Here is a 13,043-nt window from a genome sequence, read left to right on the forward strand (position 1 = left end):
GCACACTCTCCTGTGAGAATGTGGCAGTCAGGCTGTTAGCTTCAAGCATCCTAGCTCCAGCAGATAGCAATCACTCTCCTAAGAAAGTCAGCAGGCTGCAGATCAAAAGAACTGTAACGTGGTTTAAAGCACTTCTGAAGAAGAGAAGGAAGGTCAATTACCAGAATTGCCGCCAGGTTGACAGGCAGAGTCTGTGGAGGGAGCCTAAGGATATTCCACCTTCTTAGATCCAGGAAATGTTAAGACTTAGGAAAAAGAGCAAGTACGCACACATTTGGGGTTTACTGGTTTTGTGATACACTTTTCTTGAAAACATTTAAATCTAAGTAAATATTATATGGCTTTTAGGAGAGAGCTTGATCACTGTAGAAGTTACTGTTATTGCCCCAGACAATGAGTGCCAGGACCTCTGCTTGCTGAGAAACTCACAGGGTGTACTGGGGAGTGAAGGCTCGGTCTTCCCGGAGGGTAGGAGATAAACATGATCCCACACAGAACCAGGTGGTGGTGAGAAGCCAGAGTGTGGGGAAAGTTGTGCCCTTCCTGAATTGAAGGTGGCTAAGGCTGTTTTTCAGATAGCACTGCTGATAGCCACACTTTGAATATAAGGCCTGATGTGTACTACAAAGTAGTACACAACTCTGGTAAAAGGATCAGCTTGTGCTAGAAATAGTTTCTACCCATGAGGATTGCAGACAAAATGGTATGACAGCGGGTAAGAAAAAGGGATAGACATCCATTTTACACATGGAGAAGACAAACGTGATGATAAAAGACTTATCTAAAATAGCACAGGTGTCTCAGCCAGAACTAGGGACTGAGCCCTAGATTTCTGAATCCTTATTTGAACCCTCAAGCCCAGGACTTCTTTCCTGTTAACAGTAATACTGTCATATTAGGCGGACACATACCCAGCTGGACAAGTTAATACATTGCATTAGTATGACTCTATACAATCAATCAGCTGCAAGTGAGCATCTGGCATAATAATTCGTCTTCCTTTCCTGTCCTTCTGCTCCTTTTCTTGCTTCCCTAGCTGGTGATTTCTTCCTTTTGTAGAAAAGCTTCATCATTCTATCTCCAAGGATTAGCTGACACAGAAAACTATAACAGGATCTTGCTAGTGCTATGATGGAATATCTTTTTACACACACACACACAAAAAAAGTTTTTAATAAGCTAGCATCTTTCCATGCCTTCCTCAGCTGTCACACATAAGCAGCTCTTTTATGTGACCACAAGAACTGGCATCAATGATTGGGGGGAAAAAAAAAAAAAAAAAGGAGAGAAACTGACAGACAGAAAAGATATCTTCCAAGCAGATCAATTAAATATAACCTATGAGGCAGGTGGACAGGATACCCAGAAACTCAAATCAGCCTTTTCTCAACAAGTGTCTTGTTCATCCCTCTGTTAATTTTCCTACCCACATAATTTCTCTTCATGTTTCTTTCATTTTCTCTTCATATATATGCACCAATATCCACATTTAGGCTATTTAGTTTTAAAAGTTAGAGGATGGTGGAGGAATTGTGGGGAAAGAGAAATCCCAAAGCTCTAGACCCACTGACTCTCCCCATCACATTTAGAATGAGACAATGGAGGCAAAAGAACATCTCGAAGAGCCAGAAGATACAATAATCTCTGACTTACATGACCAATTACAAGACAATCTGTATTTAAAGCATTTCTGTCAATCATAAGCTTGAAAGAGAAAAATTCAAATATGCACTCATCAAACTGAAAAAAATGGCTACACGTAAGGAAGCTACAATTTGCGCATGGATATGTCATGATCTAAGAAAGATGCCAAACTCATCAGATAAATTGTTTGCTGTGAATTATTCACTTGGGTCTAAATTGCTACTCTTTCAGGCAAGTACAATGGAAACCTATGACTCCTTGTCATCAGGTTTGTTCTTTGGGAGCTGCATCACATTCACTGTTCATAGCAAAAAGGGCTTTGTATGACAGTTAGCAATGTAACAGTAACAAAAGGATTTTGTTACCTTTTCCTCCTGTTTTTAAATTACCTTCCTCTCTATTCATATTGTAACTTTACCTTTCACATACAGACCCTGATTCAGCAGAAATTTTCAACTTCCTTGCCTCTAGTTAAGCAAAGCTGAAGAATGATCTTAAAATAACAGAAGAAAGAACGTATGGTGAAGGACGTGCTTATTTCTCCTGCTGCACTGGCACTTTGACATGTTCTCTGGCTGGTCTGAACTTTACATTCCAAAGGCAAATATTTTGTCAGTTAATCTGAGCCCAGCCAAGGCCCGACAAAGGCCCCGTTATTGGTGCCCTTTCAGCTGCAGTAACTTGTCAGCCCACTAGAGCGCAGCCCTTGCTCCTTGTATAAAAACATTTGGCATTGCGTAAAGAAATGGTCACGTAAGCAGCCTTCAAAGAACTATTGTAGGCAAGCAAAACAAAAGACTAGAGAAAATAGACTTACTACTGCAGTGAAAATGTACAGAAGCAATAAAAAAAAAAATTATATGAAAGGACTACAATACATTCACTCGAAAAACTTAGGTCTGAAATTGAACCTTCCTCTCTGCTTGGTCCATCCGGAAACAAATGGCTTATTGTTTTCATTTTAAGAATTCTGGCTTTCTCTCCTGCCTGTTATATATGAATACACCCACACAAGGCAGGTTTTTTCCCCTCCCAGCTCACTCTATTATGATGAATAATGAACTTAAATTTCATTGCCGTATCCTTGCCAATCTCCTTCAGCATTTTTGAAAAGGGATTATTTAAGTTGTGGAGTGCTTAGAATGGTACTTATATTTTTATTTCATCCTGCTTCAGTCCTTTGTCTCAAGATGGATGATTCAAACATAAAGCAGGTACCATAAAACAGAGTACAGCTGATGCACTGTAAATCTGCACATCTAGCTGTGATTAACAGAGATAGGTGTTTTAGTCAGTGATTGTACAAGGGCTGTTGGTGAAAAGCGAGGAAGAAAAAGAGATCCAAGAAACCATGGTGAAGAATGAATTGTGCTGAAAAAAAAGCTGCAATATACAGATATATAAAAGTTAATTATCTGCATAAGATAAATGGTGGGTTAACATTAGAGAATTGCATTTGTAATAGTGAAAAACAGGACAGTACTTTCTTAACAGGTAGCAAAACCACAGTGCGTATTTGGCTGAAACAAAAGTACAGAAAGTGCCTGAAAGTATTGCTTTTTTGGACTGTTTCCTCACACAAGAATCTTACTTTTCCCAGCCCTTTATCTTTTGACAGGGAGTAGGCTGAAGGAGGAACAGCACTTAGGGAGCAAGAGTGCTATCATAAATAAATTGTCAGGTACAAGTCTCTGGATACACCAAGATGTAACTAGGGTCATATCCTGCATACAGAATCTTCTCAGGCTGTTTCAACCCAAGTGGCATGGAAGACTATCATTGATATGGTTGCCCAGAGAGGTGGTAGATGCCCCATCCTTGGAAACATTCAAGGCCAGGTTGGATGAGGCTCTGAGCAACCAGATCTAGTTGAAGATGTCCCTGCTTCTTGCAGGGGAGTTGGACTAGATTATGACCTTTAAAGGTCCCTTCCAACGCAAACTATTCTGTGATTCTATGATTCTATATATGGGCCCTCAGTTCTGGTCATATAGAGTGAGTCTGCAGCTGCTGGAGCCAACAGGAAAGTCCTCACTGGGTAGGGTGAGGAAGAATTCCGCAGAGAGATTGTCGTTTAGCTGGCTTGTACTTTCTTAGCTCAGTGCTGGCCCTGCAAGACCTTGTCATCTCTAGTGTGAGCCCTCTGTGGTAGCTGGTTCTCTAACAAATATAAATATGGAGACTGAAAAACCTTCACTGAATCACTTTATAATATCAGATGCAAGAAATTCTGCTGCTGAGCTAATGATCCGGTATAAAGGAACATTTCTTACCTAAGTAAAAAGGATTATTATTTTTTAAAACCCTGAAGTATATCATGTAATAAGCAAATCTGCAGGCATGTAAGTTCATATATTGTTTGAGAAATTCAGCTCAAGATAAAACTAAATGTCATAGATCACTTCAAATTTAAGAAAAAAAAAATGAATTAGGGTGGTCAAAAGTCTGAAGAAGGGCTCCTGCCTCTCACATGTCCTCTCACATATATCCATACAGTGAAAAAGAGAGAGCTATCGCTACCCCAGAGCACCAAAGCATTCCTTCAGAAAGTTACCAAATAGCATTTCAGCAAGGCGTGTAATGGTAACTTAGAGAAGCTACCATGAAACTAGATAACCTTTCAAATCCATTTATCAAAGTAGTTACATTTTTCATTTCCAGGCAAGCAGCAGATAGTAAATATAGATCAAAGGAAGCTAGTCGGTATATAAAACATTGTATTAAATGAAAAAATTACTCACAAAATAGTATTATCTATTTCATAGTCTCTTCAGAGCTCTTCTTATTTATAAACTGACCTTTGTTTTCTACGTTAAACTTTAACAGCTATCACATCACATAGCTATAATGTTTGGGGAAAAAATCCTCAAAGATTAAATATGTATAGAGACTGGAGATGGCTCCAACCACAGTCCAGAAGCAAAATGTGAATCCTTTCAGATCCTGAGGACACCTAGAAGGTCCTATTTGGAAGCACAAACAAATGTTTTTGTTAAGCAAATTCACTCTAGAAAGCAGGTTCACTGAATAACTTCATCCATTCTGCTGCTGAGCACATGCAGACCTCTCCCATTTCTTTCTCTGAGGCACAAGAGAGAGCACTGCCTCTTCCCATCAGACAACAGGCATTTCTGGTGCTTCAGGTCACGCAGCTGGGAAAAGCCACAGCCCTAGGCTGTTGCTGCAGATGGTGCTACTCAGACGGAGAATGCCACATGCCAGGTCTGACCGGTCACCAGCTCCTTGGCAGCAACACAGTGTCTCTGTTTCTCCTCCATTTTATGACCTCTGACCATGACCTCATAGGCCTCTCCTTCACAGTTGCCCTCGATAGGGGTATTGGGTTGATATGTCAATAGGGGTGGCTCCAGCCCTTGCTGTGGGGAGGAGTGAAGGAGGAGACAGATGAATGAAGCTCATGCTGAGTGGCTGAGACTTGACAGATGTGTAGATCTACTCATCACTCCTGCTCTTGGGACAAAACAAACGGTGGTATCAATAACCCTTCATACCCAGCCTGCACATCAGTCCTTTGCAACCCACAAGAAGCGACAGTGACAACACAAGGAGTTATTTTCATCTTCCCCAGCTAGTTTTAGCAAATTGGATCCCTTCATCCACAACAGTCCTCTTTTTGAACCTGGCAGCAAATATGTATTTTTCTAGAGAGTAGAAGTCTGCCTTTTAACAAAAAAAAATTTGCCCATTATTGTGGATTTCATAACATACTTTGTCACTGCTGGCTATTTGATCTCCTTCCATTCCTATAGTAAGAATTGAAATGTTACCTTGAAATTGTGGAAACTGAAGGAGGGATGTTGCATCCGTTAACAGCTTGGGGATAATCAACTGTCAAATTTGCACATAGTTTATTTGATAACCTAGCATTATTTTAATAGACTTTTTAAAATGTCAGATGTTGCTTTTTCACTTAATTTTTCAGGATAATTGATTCCTGGGACATGAGTATATTACAGAGATAATTTTAAACGTTCTATCTATTCAAAAGCTTGCACCTGAAGTTTTCTTAGAGTTTATTTGTAACACATAGAGTGCAATCCTAGCTTTGAATCTGGAAATAACAAATACTGAAACTGTATACAAAACTGGATGAAAATCCTATAACTTGTCAGATCTAAAGGGCTTAACACAAACGCATCATTTCTACAGATCCTGGCACTGTCTCCTGCATCTGAAAGGCGCAGTCAATTCTCAGGAAAACATGCTTTAGACACATTTTACATAGAAAATACTAATAAAGCAAAAGCAGGCAACAGGAGAAAATGTACATTTTTATGTGAAGTAAATGAAAAATTGCTTACTGAATTGCCAGCTGAAAAAATAGGGAAAGAAATGAGAAACCTTTTCGTTTAGTCACTCAGTCCTTATGTTAGCAAAACTCGTAAAAAAACAAATTAGTCTGTCTGTGGTGCCTGCAGAGGGGTGCAAGTTAGAAAAGAAGGTATGGCACCGAGAAATCCACCCTACTTTTTTCCCCTCTTCTGTATCAATCCGCTGCACATTTAGGAGTCAGTGACCCATATGAGAGCTTATCTGAGTAGGTGCAAGCCCATGCTGTGCTGTGCTGTGCTTCACATTCAGTGTGGCCCTCAGGTCTGTGTTCTGCTGCACAAGGTCCTTGGCCGCCAGATAATCTCGGCCAGATCACGGCCACTGAGGAGCCTGCAGGCAGCTCCCACTTGGTACTGGCGCTGGTACCACCTGCCTGGCCTTGCCTTTGTCTAGAAGTGCAGCAAGAAGTTCTCATGAGAACATCCTGTAGGAACAGAGTTGTTTTCTTGTAAGGAAATGATCCATTAGGTCGAATGACCAAAAGGCAGAGCTTCTCTCCATGGAGAGGATCTGCTCTGCTCTGTGCAACGCTGTGGGAAAAATCTATCCAGGCTCCACCTGACGCTGCATGAACATTGTATGCCCAGCAGCTGAAGGGATGCAAGATTTACTCGCTTTCTATATTCTTTTTATTATTCTGTCTTGTGAAAGCGGTTCTCTTATTAAGCCATTTGTTGTTGGGTCTTTCTTACTGAGGTTCAGACAGGATCCTGCACCATCCTTCTGTTCCCTCACCTCCCCATCCTGGTGCAGAATAACATCCAGCCGAACTCGATCTAATATAATCTCATTTAAAAAGGTACAAAATCACTATGAAATTCTCCAAAAATATCTACAAGCATTCCTCCCAGTGATGACTCCTCCAAAATTGACGCTCTAACATTGCATTAAGGATGGGAGTATGAGTTAACCACTGCCTCCATCCACTCTGAGAGGAAGGCAATACTGACTCTGTTTAAAGAAGGCACTGGCAGTTTACTGGCAGGTTACTGGCACAAACCTTCCATCTACATTCCATTACAGGTGCTGTGCTGACATCTGTAAGCTAACTCTTTCTATTTCCTTCAACTGGAATTGTTCCATTAAGGACAGTAATGAAAAATATATGACTCCCAGATAAAGTACCCTGTAGCTTTTTAGATACATAATGAATCATGGGCAGAGAATAATGTGTTTTATTTGAAGTTCACTAGTAAAATAATCAAGCATTTCAAAACATCAGTGGAGATTAAATTCAGTACAATCTACACTACCATCAAACCCAACTGTTTGGATACCTATCTGCTAGCAAGGCTAAAACTGAGTTTATCCTTTTCCTGTATCTAATTATTTTTCTCAAAGGAGCCATGAATGGCAATTTTAATTAAGGCTGCCTGTTCATCATCACAATTCCTCTTAATTTTGCTAAATTTTAGCCACTAGTTAATAACAATGAAGTGGACTACAATGAGTTTGGTACATCCTAATTTAGAAGTGCTTGACCTTGCAATCTTAATCTACTTTGATTAACAATGATCTTGAGTGGGTAAAACCTCCTTATCATGGTCAAAACTCTGCACAGATACAATATACTTAAATTTTATCATTTCCTGGTTCAGAAAATCTTGACAGAATATGTTTAAAATTACTAGCCCGAGGCTATAAAAGTAGATAATATCAAAACTGCCAACAGATTACAGAAGTATCCTACCTCCAATGTCATGATTAATCCACTAATACTGTTTATTAAATAGAGTTTTAATTTAGATTCTATTCCCTTGATAGTCTGTAACACTGATTCGAATGCTAGTTAGTGCTCTTATTTTTATGTCAGATGATCACAGAGTACAATTCCCCTAAACATAAGTAAATGGAATAGTTATTTGCTGTTGGTAATATTATACACACAGAATATTACACAGGATGTTCAGTTCCACTCCAAAACTGCAGTTTACTAAGTTAATGCTTCATATACCATAGCTAGTTCATCGGCCACACAAGGTGTGATAACAGCAAATTTAATTTAAAATTTAATCTATTAAAGTAGTAGTTAGGTGCAACAGTGACAAGCTCCAGAAAAAAAAAAAAAGTAAAATCTGTTTACTGTTACTCAGAGTATATTCCCCCACTTTCTCCTATTTGCTCTTGCAACCTGCATAGAAAACTTTATTTCCCTCTCAGGTATTTGGACATTGGTGCACTGAGATTTTATATCATTACCCATTTTGGTGGGTCTTTTAAACAGAAACCCCTTCTCAAATACAGGAAGACTTCTTCCACCAATTTTAGTATCTGTAATACAGACAGGAAACATTAATATCAGGCTAAAAATATCTGTAATGTCAACATTTTGAAGCAGAACTACTTACATTAAAATCATTACCAAGAGAAATTGGTATATGCACTGACATTAAACATTCTAAAGCAACATTCATTCTTCTAGGAGAAAAGCTATATATAGTGGATCATTTTTTAGAATAGATGCGTGTTTAACAGCAAGATTGTTTTTCTATTAGGACAGCAAATGTAGCCAAAAAGATTCCGGATGCAAAACTGCAGCAGCATCTGGGAATTTGGTGGAGCAGATCTGCCGAGATACAAGTCAGTGGAAGGGCAGTGTGAATACATGCCCTTTAATTTCTCAGGTAACTGTTGGTTATTTCCTTGTCTGTTCTGGTGATTATGAATTATTTGTGCTTCACCCATAGTTTGTTATAGCAATTGTTAAGTAAGCAGACAGTTATGAAATGTTTAAATACACAGAATAGGAATATGACTAATGCTCAAAAGAAAAACATGTTTTGGGACATCAGACTGAATTTGCACCCACTGAAATAGGATTACAGTGTACAGAAATCTGCATTCAGATTCAACATGCAGAAGTATGTACACACATATACCTATCTGCATAATCTACATGCATGCATATAGGCATACTTCATAATTATCTGCAAAGAGGTAAGATATATAACTACAATGGTGTCTTCATTTGATTTTATAAGCAATAGAGATAACCTTTGAGTATATAGGCACTGATATATGATGAATACGTACGGGAAAATGCACTAAGAGTACACACACCCTTACACAGGTCCAGAAGATGCCATTGCTGCTTTATAACATCACGTCAGGACAGCATCTCTTTTGTGCCCTACCTGTTTACCACTGGTAGATCAAGTCTACCTAAACTCATTAAAAACTTATCCATAGATCTCAAAGCACTTTATAAAGAGGGCTAGATATTATTTCAACTCAGAGCTATGTAGAAGATATGCCTAAACACATGTAGCGAGCTTAAAGTCCTCAAGCCCATGCAACCAATCATGCCATCCTTCATGCAACGACCCTAGTTGAGATCTGGTCCTGAAATCCCATTTGGCTGCTCTTTGCGTCACAGCCTCTTAAATCTGAGGTAGTCTTAAGTGTGTGCTCAATCCTTTCTTGACTGTCACACGTTAAGAAGTGAACTTGGTTGCTTCGTAGGCAGGAGGAGACACAATTCACGGAGATAACCACTAGAGGTCAGTCAGGATATAATTCATGGCCACAGAGACAGGAGATTTTTTCTGAGAGTGCCATCAGCAAGAGAAATGAGCGACCAGAGTGACACTTACATAAGAAGATTTAAAAGTTTGCTACTTGCCACGTCAGAAAGCAAACCCGTGCTTTTGAAAACTGATATATTCAAGACAGATCACATGCACTGGTACGAAGGTAATGGTGAGGAAATAGTTTTATTACATAGAAAACACATGTGCGGTTGAATATGGTCATTCTATATAAATAGAAGTCAGTCACAGTAAACATCTCACTCAGCAAGTGTTCAAATCTACCCAAAGTTTACCTGTTTACTGGATCTTCAGTTGCCACCTGAAGCAGTTTTTCCACATTGCTTTCATTATGCAAGGTGTATGTGGGGAGAACACTTTATTTTTCTTGGCTGAATGAGAAATGCAGTCCCAGCCTTGGAATACATGCAGAATATCACACTGAAATATTCAAAATCATTCAGCAGCTACTTCCCTGAATTGTCCCTTCACCCTCAGTTGTCACCATTTTAGTGAGCTCCTCAGGGACATCTATTCCTTCAGTGGAAACAGATGAGTTTAGCTCAGTGGGTGCACAGATATGACCACTTTTTGTCACAAAACCAGTAGCACCGTGCAGTGGGAGAGCTGATCTGCAGCTGCCAGGGCCTCCTTTGCCTCACAAGCTTTTTCCATCCACAAAAGTGCTACTTCTGATCAAAATGCCTCTCCCCTGCAACATACACAATCATATTCCCTTGCAGCCTATGTAGGGCTACAAGCTACAAGCTCAAGGGTTAGGTAGCAATTTGTACTCTGCAGAGTATGTTTTAGAGACCTTCCTCAAATAATCATGTTTCTTTTTCCCATATACCACTTCACTACCTGGTGCGCTCATCATCCTGACCGATTTGCAGCTGAGTGCATACACATCCCTGACAGAACTTCTATATTTCTTGGATAAGCATTTTCTTGGAAGCATTTAAAATAATTCCACTAACACTGGCATTAAGGTAGGCTTAGTTATCAAAAAAAGAAAAAAAAAAAAAGGCTAGAGTGGCTTTCGTCAGCTAACTCACTTGCAAATAGCTATGTTTTATCAGATACCATACTCAGAGAGAATGACAAAAATGATCAAAAATTTGGTAACATTTACTAAACTTTGCATCTAACTGTATCTCCTACATTCCTAATTCAGGATAGGTCTGTAAACCCATACTTAGAGACACCTGTCTCTGATAACTCTGTCAAAAATAGCACATCCACCAGGAACACGATTTTCTTCAGGTTAGCCAAAATCTGTAGAGGTACTTGTAATCTACGGGACTGTGAGAGAGTTAAGTATGTAAGTCCTTAGTGCTATTAGGCAAAAGGATATACAGTAAATTTAGACCTACTTGCCACAGTAGGAAAGGAAATTAAAAAGGGAAGACATGTCATATGTGTTACTCTTTAAAAGAGAATCTGCTAATCTTTTAATACTTGTTGATTTCTGATAAACCTTTTCCTCCTATAACAGCTGATGTCATCTTTAACAGATATTAAAAAAATAAGTGCCCCTTCTTCTGCGCAGCTGCTTCAACATCAGAACTGGCCTCACATAAAGTGGGGAAAACTGCAAACTAGGAACCCTTCTGTTTTGTATTCGTATCTGAACAGATAAACAAAAATTAATGACTAATTGTTATCTGTAACAGTGCAAACTTGTTTCTGCAGCTGTGGCTCACACTGACTTGCTTATTTATAGTAGGAGTGATCTACCTCTGATCACTATGAAGAGGGACTACAGAAGTAAATAGAAAGGTAGTACAAAAGTCTGTTCTGGTTCCTGTGTCCCTATACGTTTTATATATGTGACATTGCTGTTTTAGTAAGTCTATACCATATGCACAGACAAATACCCATGTATCCTTCAGTTTCCTTAGATTCCTTAAAAAAAAAATAAAAACAGAGAGGGCCAAGCACTCACCAGTTTCCATGGAGAAGAACAAGGAAATATAAAGACACACAAGAATTCACTGTTTCTCTCTTGTTTTTACTGCCACCTTCACTGCAAAGCCCTGAATTTCATGTCACACAGCAGTGAGAAATTGGAGATTAACACCTGGTGGATGGAGACAGAAATAAATGTCACGACTCTGTGCACAGGACAGTAAAAGTTTTATTATTAGCATGTACGCAATGTAATCTGCAATATTGCCTTTCAAATTATAATTGTGAGAAAACACTCTCAATAAGCAATAAGCTGCTATTGGTGATTCTGCAAATCAGCAAGGACCATACCAGAAACAGAGGGCAGATAGGGAATGAGGCACGCACAGTATGTGGTCAGCACGTGTCGATTTATCCAGAGAGGCTGTATTGACACACTGCATCTATACACCATCCCCTTCTACCTTGCCGGTAGAAAGAGACTACATATCTTCACAAGAATAGTGACAGAGCTCCTGAGCAGATTGATTGAATGGAGCGAAGCATGGATAAGAAGTGGCTAGGCAAACTCATGGTGGATGAGTATGAAGCTTTATAAATAGCTCTAGCTGCAGAAATATTCTGGGCACAGGACTCTCCCTCTCTCTTTCTGTGTTATTTGAGACTTTATAATCTCATGAATCTGCTAAGAAATGAAACAAAGGTGTTCATTAGCACATGCACAGTTAATTAAAAGTAGAAATAAACTGTAAGTGGCAGAATGAGGACAGGCTATGACACAGTCTTTCCCATTATCAAGGGCAAGGCAGACACTTTGGGAGGTGCTGGGCAGTGTGGTGCAGAGGCACCTGAGCCGGTTCCACTGCTCTAGCAAAGCATCTCCAGGGACGAGAAAGAGAAATGCAGATGTTTATGTGTAAAGGGTACGTGGGTAATGGAAGAGTTGCAGTCTGCTAACAGTAATGATGGCTGCACACTATTGCACTGCACCTACCACCACAAACAGTAGCAGCTCTGTTTCTGAAGTGTGACATATACAGGACATAAGCACTCTGACAGAGTACACTGAGCATTACTTGGCTGTCCTGTGGAGACGACTGTAAGGTTCCTGCAATATTCCCACACAGAATGTTGAAATAATGCATGTTACAGGTTTGCCAGCGTCTTCAGTAACTGCACTATTAAGGGGAAAGATACAATTTCAAGCTGTTTAAAGTTAAGATAGCATTTATTCCTCCCACCCTGTGCTAAGACCATAGCTGAGAATACAGCAAAAACATACCTTAGGAGGATGGAAGGGGCAGCATTGCAACACAGCACTGCTCCAGACTGTACTGGAGATCCTCACAAACTGGGAGCAAAATGTTTCATAATCCATAGGATCCATGTAGCAAGAAGAGATATACACCCACTCAAGGAAGCTATTCCCTTTTGCAGGAGAACCTAGCCCAAACTGCTACATAAATAGATTATGGTAAAAGCATTACCACAGTTCTGCCTCTGTTAATATGAAGGGATAGTGCATGTATTGAACAGCAAATGGGCAAGAGAAAGAGAAAAATATGGAAGTAAATAAATAAATCAAGAATGAAAAGCTAAACAAAAAAA

This window comes from Chlamydotis macqueenii, chromosome 1, assembly GCF_036417535.1.
Source record: "Chlamydotis macqueenii isolate bChlMac1 chromosome 1, bChlMac1.mat, whole genome shotgun sequence".
NCBI lineage: Eukaryota > Metazoa > Chordata > Aves > Otidiformes > Otididae > Chlamydotis > Chlamydotis macqueenii.